Genomic DNA, 18,741 nt, shown 5'->3' on the forward strand with positions numbered 1-18,741 from the left:
ACGACCACCGGCAACGAGGAACGATCCGATCCTCAGATCACGACGAGCTACCACAATGGCAAGACGTGTAAGCATCGTAGAGGAAATCGACGCGATATTAGAGGAACGCCCGCCGCCGCCATACGATCCGACGCGGCCGGGAATCGACGAGTTATACCTCGACCTCTTCGGACCAGATTCCGACATCGAGACCGAGCCACCGGTTCATCAGAGCGCTCCGGCCCGAAAAACCGTGCCGAGGGTTGGCACTACGATCCAGCGCTCCGATGCGGCCCAGCGACGCAAGGCCATCTGGCTCGCGGAGACGCCACCACCGCCTCCGAAACGAAGCCGACGATCCACGGAGGGATACTCGGTCCGCCCGGCCAGCAGCAAAACCGCTTCGGTGGCCACGAATACGCCACCGCTCGTAAAGCCACGGATGGTCGACGTAGCGACTCAAACCAGCGCCGAGCCGACACCGCCGCTTCAACCCGCCGGCCCGACACGACCTCCGCCAATCCCGGTCGAGATATGGCCGGGAATGGTCGTACCGATACCGCATTACGCGGTACACAAGAACCGGAAATATCGGGCCGACATCCAGGGCCGAAAATATGTCCTGCGTTTTAACGCAAACGGGACCTTGCGCTCCAGCAGGCCGACGTAAGCCACTAGCTTCTGGCTTACGACGGAGGGGGGAGATGTAACGGAGCGCATCCTTCCGCTCCGTTCCTCCTCCGGATTTCCCCCGACCGACCATCCGTCGGGGACCGCCGAACATCAGGCGGAGTGCGGCAGTGGCCGCAAAGAGGCAGCAATGCCTCCTTTTTAATCTCTTGTACACACGAACTCCGAAAGCGTCGGAGAATACCGCGAAAACACGTATGTTTTCGTGGTATTTCCCCGCACCGCGCCAAGCGTCGCGTCAACAAGCGCGAACGCCCCCCCGCGCCGCGCCACGCACCGTACCACCGAACGCGAAAGCGTCCCGCACCGCACCGACGCCGCGCCACGCAACCGAGCGAGCGTCCCGCACCGCGCCACGACCGCGTCCACAAGCGCGCAACCACCCCGCACCGCGCCGCTACTTTCCCTACGAATTCCTTCCCTACCCAAAAAACCAATCATCCCCCCGATCCTTTTTTCCGCTCCTGGGGAGAGGGATGCTAACCCCGAGATCGACCAATCCGACCGATCCGACCGAAAATACCGAGGTCGATCTCGGGTATAAAAAGGCATCGCTCTCCACAGGAAATCACTCACTCACGCTCCGTTTACTCCTGTTCCTAGATCGTCTCCGAGAGCTCGCCTCGAGGAAACGATCTTCCGAAACCGGCAGCAAGCCTGAGATTGTTGGGGCTCTCCCCAACGCGCCAAGTTCGCTTGGCCTGGCCGAAAGCCGTCTCCGTAGCTCGCACGGCAAGCCGAGAGTTGCTGGGGTCTCCCCAGCGCGTCGAGTTCGCTCGACCCGACTCTGCCGTTCCGAGATTTCACCGCCGAGTACCGGGGTTCTCCCCGATACTACCTCTCCGAGTACCAGGGTACTCCCTGGTCAGCCGAGTACACTCGGCACCGCCACCTTCTTCTCCGCACACAGCCGGGGCTCTCCCCGGCTGGCCGAGTTCACTCGGCGTTCACTCAAACAGACGAGGGGCACACCCCCCGTCAGCCGAGCACTCTCGGCAGGGAACGGGCACACCCGTTCTCCGATCTCAACGATCCGCCGACCTCGCGAAATATCCACCCTCGCGACAATACCCGCGACAACACGCGTGCACGTTTAAATCGCCGATTTAAAGGCCCGCGACAACACGTGCGACACCGCCGCCGCCGCGCGCGCCCCGCGCCACCGAACTGCGCACCGCGATCAGTATCGCGCCGACCGCCCGAGCGATCTCTTATTTTGTATTTATCATTGTCCGCGCGCCGAACGCCGCCTCGCCCGTCTACGGCCACGAACATTTAACGCGACGATTCGGTGCCTTCCATCGCACCCCTCTTAGTTAAATAAATATCATTATTTATTAGCAATCGCGCCTCACAATTTAATCACGCCTTTCTGTCTCCAACGTCCTCGCTTCTCCCCCTGGTAACCGACTGACCGCTCTCCGCGCGGAAAAGCGAGACCGTTATAAATGATGCAGAGAAAAATTATTCGACTATAGAAAAGGAATTATTAGCAATTGTATATGTTGTTCAACATTTTCGACCTTTTATATATATATATATATATATATATATATATATATATATATATATGGTAAAAAATTTTTCTTATAACTGATCATAAATTTGGTTTCATAAATTGAAAGATCCAACTTCTCGTTTAGCAAGCTGGAGAATAAAACTGTCGAATATGATTACGAAATAATATATAAACCAGGAAATATTAACGCTAATGCTGATGCTTTATCCAGAAACCTTACAACAAATATATATCGATACAATCTGAGTACGATGAGATAGAAGAGTGTTTAGAAGATGAGGAAGCTAGGTACAGAAACGTGAATCCAAGATCTTCACCATCTTCACCAAGAAGAGGAACAATGATGGAAGAACCAGAGATTTTTAGGAATGCAGACGCGTAATACAGAAAAATTAGAAAGAGAAAGTGTACCATTTACTAAAAAAGAATTAAATGAACCTTTATTTTATGAACATACATTTTAGGCAGAAATACATAATAATCCACTAAATCAAACAGACGAAACTGATGACAGAAAATTTATTTAATAACAACACAGAAAACAATATACAACAAACATAAAACAATATACAACAAAACTCAACACTAGATTCAGAAATCAAATTACGAAGATGCAGAAAGTTATGATGAATCAAATTTACAAAACCATAATAATTTAAATTCACAAATAGAAATACCATCAATCTTTTACAAATTCTTGATAACTTAACAGAAAATAATGGTGAAATTAATCAAGGAGAAGTTCAAGAAAATTTGATATCAGAAAGTGAAGAAAAAAATTATCCAAAGAATCAAATTGTCATTAATGACTACATTGAAAAAAAAGATATTAAAGAAGATAACGAAGAAAAATTTGACGAAGATGAAGAAGTAAAAAGTGACAGTAAATAAGACATAAACGAAACTTACAATGAAATGACTTTTGACGAAATAAATAACACAATTGAAAGACAGATAATGACACGCGGACAAAAGCAAAGTATAATAAACAGTCGTGACAAAATTTTATGCGAAAGGGAAATTATTTATACTTTTTAACTGCAAACCTTGTGATAACGGATCAAAAACATTACAAAGTAGAAATTTAATTCCTAAAACTAGAGAAGGAAAACTAGAAAATATTGAAATAGTAAAGAAAGGAAATAAAATTCATTTAATTTTTATTTGCAAAAATAATATTAATGAAAAAATAACTAAGGAAACATTACATTGTTTAACTAGTAAATTACGAGAAGCGATTAAAGAAAATTCAATTAAAATTTTAAATATTGCAAAAACAAAAGAAATTGATAATATAAAATATAAAATGGAAAGAAATCTTAAATCGAATTTGAGAATCTATTATCAGAATCCCAGTTAAATTAATAATTTGTCACAATCAGAATTCCGGAAGTTGAAAATCGAAAAGATATAATAGAAGAAGCTCATTCATCAAAAATTGGAGGACATAAAGGAGTAACTAAAACATATAATCGAATTAGACAAAATTTTTATTAGGATAATTTAAAGACTGAAATTCGAAATTATATAAATCAATGTTTACAATGTCAAAAAAGCTAGTTCGAGTCAAAACCTATGTTAATAACTGACACACTCTTTTTTTCATTTGAAAAAATATCAATGGACATAGTTGGACCTTTACCAGAAATTCAAAGGAAATTTCTACATCCTAACAATCCAAGATCACTTAACCAAATTTTCCTTAGCAATATCTTAGCAATATCTAAAATCAATAACTGCCGTAAAAGTTGCTGACGCATTATTAAATATTTTATTTGTATTTTTGGAGCCCCTAAGGCTATATTAACAGATTAAGGAACGAATTTTATAAGTAACTTAATGAAAAGATTTATAAAACAATTTCGAATTAAACAATTTAAAACAACCTCCTTTTATCCACAAGCTAATCGAGCTTTGGAACGATCTCATTTAGTATTAATTGAATATTTGAAATAATGTTAATAAATTTACTGAATGGGATGAATTATTAGAATATGCAACTTTCTCTTATAATACAAGTACACATGAATCAACTGGATATACTTCATATGAGTTGGTGTTTGGCAAAATGGCCAGACAATCGTCCCGTGAAATAATTAATGATACAGAAAAAGGAAAAACATATGACGATTATTTATGTGAATTAATGATAAATATTCATAACTTACAAGAATTGGCTCGAGAATGTTTAATAGCTTCAAAAATTAAATTTAAAATTATTATGATCGGAAAATTAATCCACAAAAATTTCAAATTAATGATCAAGTTTTCCTTTTATGTGAACCAAGAAAAGGAAAATTAGGAGATCAATATTCTGGACTACATATAATAACAGATATTTTATAAAATGGAAATATCAAAATTCTTTTTAAAGGAAAACCAAAGAGTGTTCATCCTAATAAAATTCGAAAAACCAAAAAATGACAATTACCTAAGAAATTAAACTTGTACCGCGCAACAACTTCAATTTCATTCATAATAATATTTCTTTTAAAACAGATGGAAGCGAAAATCTTCCTCTTAATTCTCATGCAGAACATCTTGATAGAATAAAGCTATGGAATTATCGGCTTTGACTGCGGAACGTCAAACCCGAACGTAACAACATTGTCGTTAATGGAAATAGAAGAATGTAATATATCGCTATAATCGAACCACAAATACAAGAAACTAAAATTCAATTATTACAATTGTCAAAATTCGAATCTATCAATATTATACAATGCAAAGTCTCAATTTTGCGAACAATTTATTATTGCGGCATGTATTCACATATACTATACAAAATGCGCAAACAGAATATATAATCGACACAACATTCGACCAATGCAAAAATATGCTCAAAACCGGGACATTAACTGTAAACATAAATAACATAATTAACGGATTAAAAGTAAATTATACAACTTCGCGACCAATTATTTTTGCTGGATCTGTAACAACCGATGGAAAATGCTTTAGAACACTCAGATCCATATGGAACTTGGCAAAATGTAGTTGTACAAGGAATAATGACTATAAGTTTATTTTCATATCAAGCAATAATAAATATTGAAACAAATCAAATTTATTTAAAAACAGGAACAATTTGTCAATATATTCAGAAATTGCATAGATATCGAAGGTAGATATACTTTTTGGGAAACCATACCAACGAATTTTTGTAAATTTAATTATTATGACGTATTATATGAAAGAAAAGCGAACAAAATGATTAGTAACATAAATGAAAAATTACAAATAATTTATTCCTTGTCAACTCAAAATATAACTTTTACACTTACTCAAACTGAAGAAGAGTTTCTTTGCGGATATACTTTAATAAAAACAGAAAATCCAAAATTATTAATTCTTGAAATTAAAATTGAAGGAATTTTTATTCAAAAACGAAAATTATCAGTTGAAAATTTAGATATTTTTGCTTATGTAAATTCAAAATTTATTTATGAAGACACATGAACGAACACAAATGTATCATTTATACACAGATGTACTTAAACAACGGTGCAATTTGGAGCAACAAATTATGAAAAATGCGCTTAGCATAGCCACACATTCTCCAGACGATTTCGCATATCAAATTATGAAAGGATCTGGATATATGGCAATAATATCAGGAGACGTTGTCCATATAATCAAATGTACTCCAGTCGAAGTTAAAATTCATCATACGAAGGAATATTATCAACAATTATCAGTATTAAAAGGAAATGAAACATACTTTTTAGCACCACGAACTCATATTCTTTTCAAACCCGGAACGCAAATCACTTGCAGCAGAATAATTTCAACAATGTATTATTTAAACGATAGATGGTATAAAATTACACCAATTCTGGAATACAGCAAATCTCCATTAAAACTAACACTGATGACGAAATCGACTTGGCAATACAACGACCCTGGATCATTGGCAGCAAGCGGCATATACAAACAGCGAACTCGAAAATTTACAAGACCATATCATGTTTCCAACAGAGAAGAACGGAATTTTAAACACAATGGCTCGTGGCGCAAGGAGAACCAACCTTATCTCAAGGAATATTATTCTCTCATCTTATCGACGAAAACTCTCTATATAAAATTACGGAATCTGCATGGAAGAAAATTTGGGAAACATTTCTATCTATCGGCAATGCAAGTGCAGGACTAATCGAATTGTATTTCTATATAAGAACAATCAAGTTAATAATAGACACACTAATTCATGGCTATGCACTTCACACAATTTATGATTGGTCAGTATATCTCATCGGAGCGCTTTGGGACTCACAAATCTTTTATTACATCAGGCTAAATAAAAACCTCAAGAAGAAAGAAAATTAGAAGAAAAAGATTAGAAGAAGGAAATCAATAAACAAATGAATAGCAAGAAATAACACAAATACCTATACAACAACAAACACAAGTCGAAATAGAAAATGAAATTGAAAATTCAAGTCAAACTTTTATCCGCAATGAAACTCAACAAACGCTATACCCGCGATTGTAATAATAAGAAGAGATAACAAAAGACAGCACAAAAGGCGAGTCCTATATCGATCAGACAAAACATGTATCAAGCGATAAACTAAGATAACAGATACGAATTCTTACGGTAGAGTTAATTAACAGTCGAAGTTCAATTGTGCAAGGAGAAAGAGCAAAGAATTATAATAGTACATCAATAATAAATAACTTTACAAAAACAATTCAGGTAAATTTTAAAATACTTTTAATTCATCTAAAAAATTACCTTTGTTGTACCCCGGATGGGCTACAACGTTAATTTTTAGAGATAGTCGGGTCCGTTAAGCCTAAGGAGTTGGGACTCCGAGCAGGATCAAACGAATGGAAGGAAATCTTCTTAAAATCACTAACACACTTTCTTTATGATATTTGATTTATTTAACAATTGCACAATTTCTTGGATTTAATATTTATATTATTTCTTTCACACACGGTTAGACACACACGGTAGACGTCGGCGGGCGCGTATCGCGTTACTCTGGCGGCCGTCGACCGAGTATGTCACCTGAGACGTTGATAGTACGGCTCGCGTGAACTTCGCTGTGCTCGTGTAATATCTTGCGCGATAATTATAGTAACGATTCCGAACGACACGTAATGTTTGATTGATTCCCGACTCTGACTCTTCCGCCTTGTGTAGCCGGTTATATAGTCTGATCGATGCCTGGTCAGCATTCTGATCGTTTGCGTCGATCGGTTGCGTGATATTGATCAATCAATATCACGCTCGATTTGATCATCAAATTTAGGAATTTGCTGATCAGCTTTTTCGCAATGTTCTCGCGATGCATTTCTTCGTCTTTCGAAAGACTGGTCGCGATTTCGGCGATCACACATTTGTGTAATCTTTCGAAAGACTTTTCGAGGTTCGTGCAACCTAATTTTGTTGCCATGCGGACTACTTTTATTATTGGTTGTAGGCCTGGCTACAACACCTGTGTGAAGATAGCCCCCCAACATTGAAAAACATAAAGTTTCTATAGCTTATTCGATTGCTCATCGTTTGCACATGTATGCACATTTCGAATTTTCGTTTGCACACTTCTAGTAAAAAAGTTATTAACAAAACAAATTTCGGGGGGCCATCTTCACACTAGCCCCCCAATTATGAGTAAATTAAATAAAAAATAGCTCAATTGATAGATATTCGTTTGCACATTGTCAAACAAGTCGATTTTTCGTTTGCACACCTCTAGTTAAAAAGTTATTAACAATTAAAGTTTCGGAAGCGAGCGACTTCGGCAGATGAAATAGGAACAAGAATATTGTGCTTAAAATGGTATTATTCGATAGATTTTTGTTTGCACTTTTCCGAACAGGTCGATTTTTCGTTTGCACACCTCTAGTTAAAAAGTTATTAACAAACAAAGTCTTGGGGAGCGGCAGTTCTACATAAAAAAATTCGTTTTCAGGATGAATTCCGAAGATACGCGATTCAAAATAGAACCAATCGATAGATATTCGTTTGCACATTGCCAAACAAGTCGATTTTTCGTTTGCACACCTTTAGTTAAAAAGTTATTAACAATTAAAGTTTCGGAGGCGAGCGACTTCGGCAGATGAGATAGAAATAAAAATGTTGTGCTTAAAATGGTATTATTCGATAGATTTTTGTTTGCACTTTTCCGAACAGGTCGATTTTTCGTTTGCACACCTCTAGTTAAAAAGTTATTAACAATTAAAGTTTCGGAGGCGAGCGACTTCGGCAGATGAGATAGAAATAAAAATGTTGTGCTTAAAATGGTATTATTCGATAGATTTTTGTTTGCACTTTTCCGAACAGGTCGAATTTTCGTTTGCACACCTCTAGTTAAAAAGTTATTAACAAACAAAGTCTTGGGGAGCGGCAGTTCTACATAAAAAAATTCGTTTTCAGGATGAATTCCGAAGATACGCGATTCAAAATAGAACCAATCGATAGATATTCGTTTGCACATTGCCAAACAAGTCGATTTTTCGTTTGCACACCTCTAGTTAAAAAGTTATTAACAATTAAAGTTTCGGAAGCGAGCGACTTCGGCAGATGAAATAGAAACAAGAATATTGTGCTTAAAATGGTATTATTCGATAGATTTTTGTTTGCACTTTTTCGAACAGGTCGAATTTTCGTTTGCACACCTCTAGTTAAAAAGTTATTAACAAACAAAGTCTTGGGGAGCGGCAGTTCTACATAAAAAAATTCGTTTTCAGGATGAATTCCGAAGATACGCGATTCAAAATAGAACCAATAGATCGATAGATATTCGTTTGCACATTGCCAAACAGGGCAATATCGAATATTCGCGAGATTTCCATCTCTCAAAATTTTGTTTCTAGCAAGAGAGGGAACGCTTCGCGTTTGTCATCTGTTAATTCCGAATAGCGCGAGCAACAGAGGTACAGCAGCGACTGTGTGTCTCAGATAGTGTGTCTAGTATTTTCAGTCCGCGTAACGCGTAGAGATTACGCATTCGATTTTACGTTTCTCAGCGTTTAAAATTGTCTTCGATTAAAATAAGATATAAGTATGCCTCGTAAAGCCTGTGTAACAGCAGAAGAAATATTTGAGGCTGTAAAAGATAGAGATTGTTTCACAGATGGAAATCTTAAATCGCGATCTGATTCCATATGGATAGACAGGTCTTTAGAAAGCAGAATACAAGTAACAAATCTGTATTTATACTTAAAGCAAAACAGAAATAATGTTCTCTCTCGTGTAATGAATTATAAAGGTATTGCCATTGTACAAGAAACAGAACATTCACTCTCTTTTGAATCTTGTAATATGAACAGCACTAAAGAAAACGAGAGTATTGAAAGCATCATCCATAGTGATAATGAACAATGCGTGTGAAAAATGGCAATGAATGTCCAACTATTTTATACACTATAACGATCGATGCTGAAACATGGCAGCGTATAGGTCCGAAGACAGTATTATACAAAGAAAAAGGCAAATGTAACAATAAACGAAAATATTCGATATTACAACGAGGATGGACAGATGTGATATCTAAACTATGTTGGCTTAAAACTAAAATCCCATGCGCGTATATTTTCAGAAGAGCGAAAGTATACGATTCAGTAAATAATATGTATATTACAATTTTTGGCAGATGTAAAGATTGTAGTGCATATTTTAACGCGCATTCTGTTAAAAAACCCGAAATAGGAAGTGATTTAAAATTATTTGTAAAAACAGTGGATACAAGAGGAATACCCCATGAAAAAAAAAGAGCATTGAAAGGCACGGAAAGAACATCAGTGCAAAATGATCTTCTGCATAAAAAAGCAATTGTTTGGCGTCGCGAAATGACGAAAGAGATGGAATATGGCGATCCTGAGCCGAGTCATTTATATACAACTGATGTATTAAGAAAAGCACGTCAAGAAGGTAAAGATAAAGAATTAGGAGTGCACAAGATTCAAAATGTTATCGAATCTATAAATAATTTAAAATATAATGTTCAATACGCTGGTATAATACAAGAAATCGGATTAGACAAATTTTATTGTATGTATTGGTCACCATTACAAATAGATATATATAAGGATATAATAAAATTGAATAATCCCATCTCTATTGACGCTACTAGTTCGCTCGTGCAAAAGATAGACAGAAAGAATAAAAAATCTGGTCCAATTTTTTTATATCAGGCTGTTACAGCTGGAATATGTGGCATCGTACCATTATTTCAGATGTTGTCTGAAAAACATGATGCTAATACAATTCAATATTGGATAAGTGAATGGTTACGTTGTGGGAATAAAATACCGCATGAAATTATCACTGATTTTTCATTTGCATTATTAAATGCTGTTGCACGTGCGTTTAATAGTTGCAATTTATCTCAATATCTTCAAATATGTTTAAAATATCTAAATTGTGAGAAAGTTACCATGCCAATATGTCGTATACGTTTAGACATCGCACATGTCATAAAAATGATTACTAGATGGCAATGTTTTCGTGGGAAAGCTCCACGAATTAAAGATTTTTACATGCGATGTGTTGGATTTTTAACTACTATTCAATCAAAAGATCAATTTGAAGATATTCTGCACTCAATATTAATTGTAGCACTTAGCGAATGTGATGATAAAAATACTGAGTGTGCAAATAAACAGGAATTTCTTTTAAATATAATACGTAATTTTACAATTGATGAAAAAGAAAATCCAAATGAGAAAGAAGATTCGGAAAAAAATGATTTCAATAATAATCATTCCATAGATGAAATAGATGCAATGGAGGATGATAATTCTTTTCATTTTGAAAAATTACACGATAGCGCAAAAAATTTCGCTGCAGAAGCAAATTCAGGTCAGCGACCTAATGCATATTATTGCCCAGAATTTGTAACACCGTTTATGCGATTTGCAACATATTACGTTTTATGGACAAATGTCATGATGCAGAAAACTGAAACTGAAACAAAATATTTCGTAGCTTCGTCCGCTAGATCAGAGGCCTATTTTAATGATATAAAAAATATCACATTTTGCGACGAAGGCAAATCGATAAGAGCAGATAAATTTATTATCAAACATGTGCGCTCTATTAACAGTATCTGCAAAATTGAGCGGGCAGCGCTTGAAGTATCTGCAAAATTGAGCGGGCAGCGCTTGACAATCGCGCTACTATAAAAAAAGATAATTCCGTTGAAATAAAGGAAAATTTTAAGTGCAACGTTCAAGTAATCGATGAAGCAGCTATGAATCTTGAGCCATATTCAGATGTCGAAGAAAATTGGCGTGGTTTAAATCCACCAAAAAAACGAAAAGAAGAAGCCACAGTAGATATCGCAAGGAAGAGAGGAAAATATTTAACAGCCTGCCCAGATATTACTTTCATTCACAATCGTCCTCTCCGTAAAAAAAAGGGCGCTTGCATTCAAAACGGCTCGTTACTTCCACCAATTAAAATTGGCACAACCAAATTACAAGCATTCTCCACCTGTCCTTTTGATGCTTTAACGGAATTATTAGCAACAGCATACGCAGACTCCATTGTCTATAAGCAGACGATAGATGAAAAATATAAAGATTTAATATTCTTCCAAGTAATGTTAAATTACGTTACTAATGGTATCAGTAATGCATTTTATTTTGAAAGACTCTCTTATCTACTGACACTTTTTGACATAGAAAAAAGCGTAATTGATTGTGCTTGTAATATCTCTACATTCATTGCAAAAGTATTAATCGATGCGCCAAGCGTCAAAGAAAAGAACTCGTGTACACAGTGTCATCACAATGAAACAAAAAATATTCCCATCATAGAGGTTAATACTAAACCAATCCTTACACATGGTCTGCACAACGGATTGCAAAAATCTGTAGATATATTTTTCAATAAAGAAGTATTGTGTAAAACCTGTGGTAATAAAATATTGAATGATATAAATCCAGAAGCACATTTGCTAATAGATGTCGAACATGCATATCACAGTACACTCTTAGCTAAAATGGGATTTTTAAATTCACCCATAGCCCTGTCGGAAATACCAACATATTTATATATAAAAAATGGGAAATATCAATTAATAGGATTGATTTCTTATAACGGTTCTGCCGAACAAACATTAGGGCATTACATTGCTTATTGTCATAGAGTTACACATGCAGGCTTATGGGAAGAATATGATGACCTACGAAATAAATGTGTATCATTACAGGCAACAACAGCAGCCACTAAACATGTAAGACCATCCGTTATAGCATATATAAGATTAACGCAGTAACTGTGTTTTCGCTTTGATGCATTTCAAGATGAAAGAAATATATTATAAACAATATCAATCAGATTATTACACAAATATGTCAAATGATTATGCTCACATTTACCTACACCAAAATTTTTTCTATATACATACATGACACACACACACACACACACACACACACACACACACACACACACACACACACACACACACACACACACACACACACACACACACACACACACACACACACACACACACACACACACACACACACACACACACACACACACACACACACACACACACACACACACACACACACACACACACACACACACACACACACACACACACACACACACACACACACACACACACACACACACACACACACACACACACACACACACACACACACACACACACACACACACACACACACACACACACACACACACACACACACACACACACACACACACACACACACACACACACACACACACACACACACACACACACACACACACACACACACACACACACACACACACACACACAAAGAAGCGTAAAACCGACCGAGCAACCTCCACGTGGTACGCTTTGGATAATGCTAATGCCGGCGGTATTTAATATTCTAATAATAACTCTTAAATAACTCTTTAATACTATTGCACTAAATTACAAATTCTTGATTCAAAAAGTCATCAATCAAAAATTTTATTTATGCTATTATATTAAAACAAATAATAAGCATTTCAATGCTAAACTTATCAGTTATTACAAGATATAACGTTTAGGTACAGATATTAAAGATGAGCGAGAACATGCAATAGATTTATGAGAAATAAACAAGAATCGAATATGAATGAAAACGCCACAACTTTTCGATTGATATCATTTTAAGCACAATATTTTTGTTTTCACCTCATCTATCGAACTCGCTCGTTTCTGAAACTTTAATTGTTAATAACTTTTTAACTAGAGGTGTGCAAACGAAAAATCGCCCTGTTTGGCAATGTGCAAACGAATATCTATCGATTGGTTCTATTTTGAATCGCGTATCTTTGGAATTCATCCTGAAAACGAATTTTTTTATGTAGAGCTGCCGCTCCCCAAGACTTTGTTTGTTAATAACTTTTTAACTAGAGGTGTGCAAACGAAAAATCGACTTGTTTGGCAATGTGCAAACGAATATCTATCGATTGGTTCTATTTTGAATCGCGTATCTTCGGAATTCATCCTGAAAACGAATTTTTTTATGTAGAACTGCCGCTCCCCAAGACTTTGTTTGTTAATAACTTTTTAACTAGAGGTGTGCAAACGAAAATTCGACCTGTTCGGAAAAGTGCAAACAAAAATCTATCGAATAATACCATTTTAAGCACAATATTCTTGTTTCTATTTCATCTGCCGAAGTCGCTCGCTTCCGAAACTTTAATTGTTAATAACTTTTTAACTAGAGGTGTGCAAACGAAAAATCGACCTGTTCGGAAAAGTGCAAACAAAAATCTATCGAATAATACCATTTTAAGCACAATATTCTTGTTCCTATTTCATCTGCCGAAGTCGCTCGCTTCCGAAACTTTAATTGTTAATAACTTTTTAACTAGAGGTGTGCAAACGAAAAATCGACTTGTTTGACAATGTGCAAACGAATATCTATCAATTGAGCTATTTTTTATTTAATTTACTCATAATTGGGGGGCTAGTGTGAAGATGGCCCCCCGAAATTTGTTTTGTTAATAACTTTTTTACTAGAAGTGTGCAAACGAAAATTCGAAATGTGCATACATGTGCAAACGATGAGCAATCGAATGAGCTATAGAAACTTTATGTTTTTCAATGTTGGGGGGCTATCTTCACACAGGTGGCTACAACACCTTTTCAAAAATTAAATTTTATTAATTTTTATAATATAAAAGAGAAAATGAAACTGCCAGCACAAAAAGAGGAAAAAAGCCATAATTAGATGGCGTACTGCCACAGAATCATCCAGACGCCTATGAATCTTTACTGTGAGGAACAACAATGTGCGTAATGGCAATTAATGAAGGAGAGACAATCTACAGGGAAAGAGACATACCCTATAGACGAGTATGCGATGAATGTTTTTGGGATATTGTTCTTGACATTCACAATTTTATCGAAGAAGTAAGGAACTGGCACACGCTTTGTAAGGTCGAAGAACAAATTGAAGGAATAAAACGAACATTATTGTTATTGTTGCGGAAAAATTGTATTAAATTTAAGACCAGCTCAAGACCAATGTTAAATGCGTAGAAGAATTTATTAATAATGAAGAAAAATTTTATTGGAAAGATGAAACAAATAGATATGCAAATTATGAAAATGTTGAAAACTAATTACTACAATTATATATTATATACACATACATAGAAATAATATAATATAGAAATAATACAGTATTAATAAATTAATAATTTTATATATAATACAAATATGCAAATATAAAATAACTTTATTTTTATAACTTAAAATTTAATTTGTAATTTAAAAAAACATATATATATATATATATATATATATTAAAAAAAAATAATCCATAAAAATATAAAATCAAATATATATATATATATATATATATTTTTATTGATTATTTTTTTTTAATATGTGTATTCATTCTCATAATATGTAACCAATTCCCAAATAAAAATAGTATAATAATAATAAAAATATAAAAATATACATATATAAAAAAATTCACATAAACATTGCGTATACACGCATACACTACCAAGGACATACATACACTACATACATAAAAACTGAAATAAGAAGCAATAGATCCACACTAAACACTTGTCCGTAACGAAACCCAATACCCTTACTTCCTAAAACAAAAAAGCGTTATAAGATAAGAATATAGCTAAGAGCCAAGAGCCTTGCCGAATAAAAGAATCATTTAGAACAATTCTGTTCCTCGTTTGAGACAGACTCTACCGAATATACTGTTGAAAATTTTATACCAATAAATACAAAATGCAAAAAAATAAAAAAGAAATAGAAAATAATTTTAAAAAATTAATGAGAGATCCAGAATTTAAATGTACTGTAAGTAAATGAGAAAAATTAATTAATAAAATAAATATAATAATAAATTTATTTCCTTTCAAGATGCAGAAACGACAAAAACAAACAGAAAATTATAAAAGGATACTGGGAGATCCGGACCTGAAGTATATTTCAGGAACGGACAAATATAACCATAACATATTTTACCACACCTCCCGGAAGAAAAAGCTGCGAGGATTTTTGATCCATCAAAGGATGGCGCAATAGAATATAAAAAGATACTCGTTGGAGCATGGCACAGTTATTCAGTAGTAAATGAAAACAATAAAGACATAAAAATTAAATGCTCAATATGTTATAAAACACTTTTAAAATTAAAAAATTTAATAGATTATGCAGAATGTATAAGAAATTATATATTAGAAGCAAAACCAATAAAAGAAGAAATGTATTTATTTTAATACATATGTAACAAATAAACAAATAATTACCTATTACCCATTAGAATAAACAACAATAACTAAAATAATAAAAAAAAAACAGACAAACAAACAAACCAAAAAAAAAGGAAAAGTGGAACATATTTCATATTTAAACCACACTGCTTTCAATAAGTAAATAAAAAAAAACAACAAAACAATAAATAATAATAAATAAAAAAAACAACAAACAATAACAAATATATAAATACAATAATAATAATAATAATAATAATAGCTAACCTCTGTATAGAAATAAGCTAATTTTGTATCAGATTAATTAGTATTATTCATAAGTAGTAACATAAGGTACTTAAGGGGAGAGGTGTCACGGCTATCTAAATCTTATAATTTTAAATGAAGGAATGCGTGCTATATGATAAAAATATTGATTTATTGATTGAATTCTTGTTGGTACCATGTTACCTGGCTGTTGCCAACGAGGATTCAGATGACACCTCTGAGAAAGAACTTTCTCCTTCTTAATTATGGGTTCGAAAAAAAGAAGTGGTGAGAAGCTCGCGCGAGGGTTCTGATCATTTCCACTTATAAATATGCGTGCGGAAAAAGCGCTTAGTAGTAGTTCTTCAGGAAGCTACAACAGTAGTTAGTAGTAATAATTCTTCGGAAAAAGCAACAGCTAGCTAGGCGTGGCGGCAGCAATAGTCAGTTCAGTTCGTTTTATTCAGAGAATATTTTCAGTCATAAGTTGTGTGTGATCGACTTTAGGGTTAAATTCTTAAATTTATAATAAATTTCTGTTTATAATATTTCTCTTAGGAAAAATTTAAATTTAAAAGCTTCCTCAACTAAATAAAGGTAAAAGGTTTAAACTAAAATAATTAGAAAACTGAAATCTTATTCTTCTTTCTTAAATACTTCTTAATTAAAATCAAGATAATAATTATAAATCCAAATTCGATCGCTGATAATAGCGTAGCGTATCATTTAGTCGCAGCCAACGATATTGTGACTAAATAATTTGAATTTAGAGTTTCAATAATAAATAATTAATTTCAAGATATTCATGCCCAAAAGAAGAGGGCGCAGAGTTCAAATTAAAGACTAAGATTTCAATTAAATCAAACGATAATTTTAAATAAAGATTCCTTCCTATTATTCCTAAAACTTAAAAAATTAGAAAGTCAAAACTAAAACTAAAACTAAAATAATCAAGCAAATTTCCTAAATATAAATTAAGAAAAATTGATTTCGAGATAAATCATCCAAATTATAATCAAATTAATAAGAAAGATCTACGATATAAAATTTATAAAATTCATTTCCTATTCGGAGTTGATTAATTTCACAAACCGGTCCAATCCCAGAGTAAAGTACTTAAATGTATTGATGGACAATCAGAACGTAACAGCGGACAGGTTTATGTTGCCTTATCCCGAATGACATCTCTAGATGAATTTAATTAATTTTGATCCTTCATCCATATTTGCTAGTGAAAAAGCTATTATAGAATATAATCGGCTAAAACGAATATATAATCAGAAATAATTACTTCGAAGGGGCGTTATCGTAAAGTTAAACATGTTCCATGGATATTATTGAAAACAATTACTTCCATTCAAGAGTCAGCTCAAAATGCGCTCTCAAAAGGTACTAATTGGATTATGTATGGTTTTCAAAATATAGACAAGGTTTCATGTTACGCAAATACAGTATTACAATGTTTATTGCATTTACATATTATCAGACAACAATTATTAAATTGATAAACTAAATGTATTAAATTTACTTGCACATCGATATGAACATAGAATGAACAATTTGGATACCTATGAAATACGGAAATCTTTAGGAGAGAACTTTTCAGTTGCTATTAAACAAGACCCATTCGATTTTCTTACACCTCTCTGTACAAAATACGATTACATAAAAAATTTTGTAGAGCATCAAGTTATTGCAAATTATCAATACAATCATTTGTGGTAATACAAAAGTTATTACTGAGACTAACACTATTCTTTCAATTTCTATTATTAATATTTCTATTAATAATATAAAAAAGAAAAGTTTTAATCTTAATGATTTACTAAAAATTACATTTTCATCAAATCAGTGTCAATCGTTTGACAAATCATGTGAACGTTGTGGAAGAAATGATATATTATTTAAAAATGAATTGGTTTTATCAAAGAAAATACTTATTATCCATTTAATATCATTTTCTTTACAAGATAGAGAATTAATAAAAATACTACACAAATTCAGTTTGTGTGCAATGCCGAAAACTAAAACTAATACTGGATTACTAATAACTGGACAAGCATAACATAAAATTATAAATGCAATTTTTCATTATGGAACTTGTATCAAAAAAGGTCATAATACGAATATGTGTAGAGACGGAACATCTAGCACTTGGATTTTGGAACATCTAGCACCAAGTATTTTTATATAAAAATTTTTTTTATTCAAATAAAATTTTATCATTTTATTTTGTACTGTTACTCTTTAATTCTTTGTGATAAAAACTTAGGTTGAGTAAAGCAATTTTGTGAAAATGTAACGGAACGTCCCTGCGCGCTCGGATTTTTGTCGCTAGGCACGGACGCGGAGACGTGCGCTCGGATTTTCGCTCGTCGGATGCCGGGTTCGTATCGGTATGCGTGTTGCCAGGCAACCGGGCCCGCGCGTGTGCGTTGCTAGGCAACCGCTGACGCTCGCCGTGACACGTGGGGCGGACGTCGCGGGAAAGTCTGAGAACGCTCCGACTTTCGAGATGAGATGAAGTGACAATACTGAGAACTCTTGGTATTGTCGGGAGGAGAAAAATCTGAGAACACTCTGATTTTCCTTAGACGGG

At 34.8% G+C, this 18,741-nt stretch overlaps 1 pseudogene; it reads left to right on the forward strand.

Annotated features, from left to right (window-relative positions):
- The first annotated feature begins 2,162 nt into the window (after positions 1-2,162).
- Positions 2,163-7,782, forward strand: LOC148936224 (uncharacterized; annotated as a pseudogene).
- The last annotated feature ends 10,959 nt before the right edge of the window (positions 7,783-18,741 follow it).

Source organism: Pogonomyrmex barbatus, unplaced genomic scaffold (genome assembly GCF_055798465.1).
Source record: "Pogonomyrmex barbatus isolate J1 unplaced genomic scaffold, ASM5579846v1 scaffold27, whole genome shotgun sequence".
Lineage (NCBI taxonomy): Eukaryota > Metazoa > Arthropoda > Insecta > Hymenoptera > Formicidae > Pogonomyrmex > Pogonomyrmex barbatus.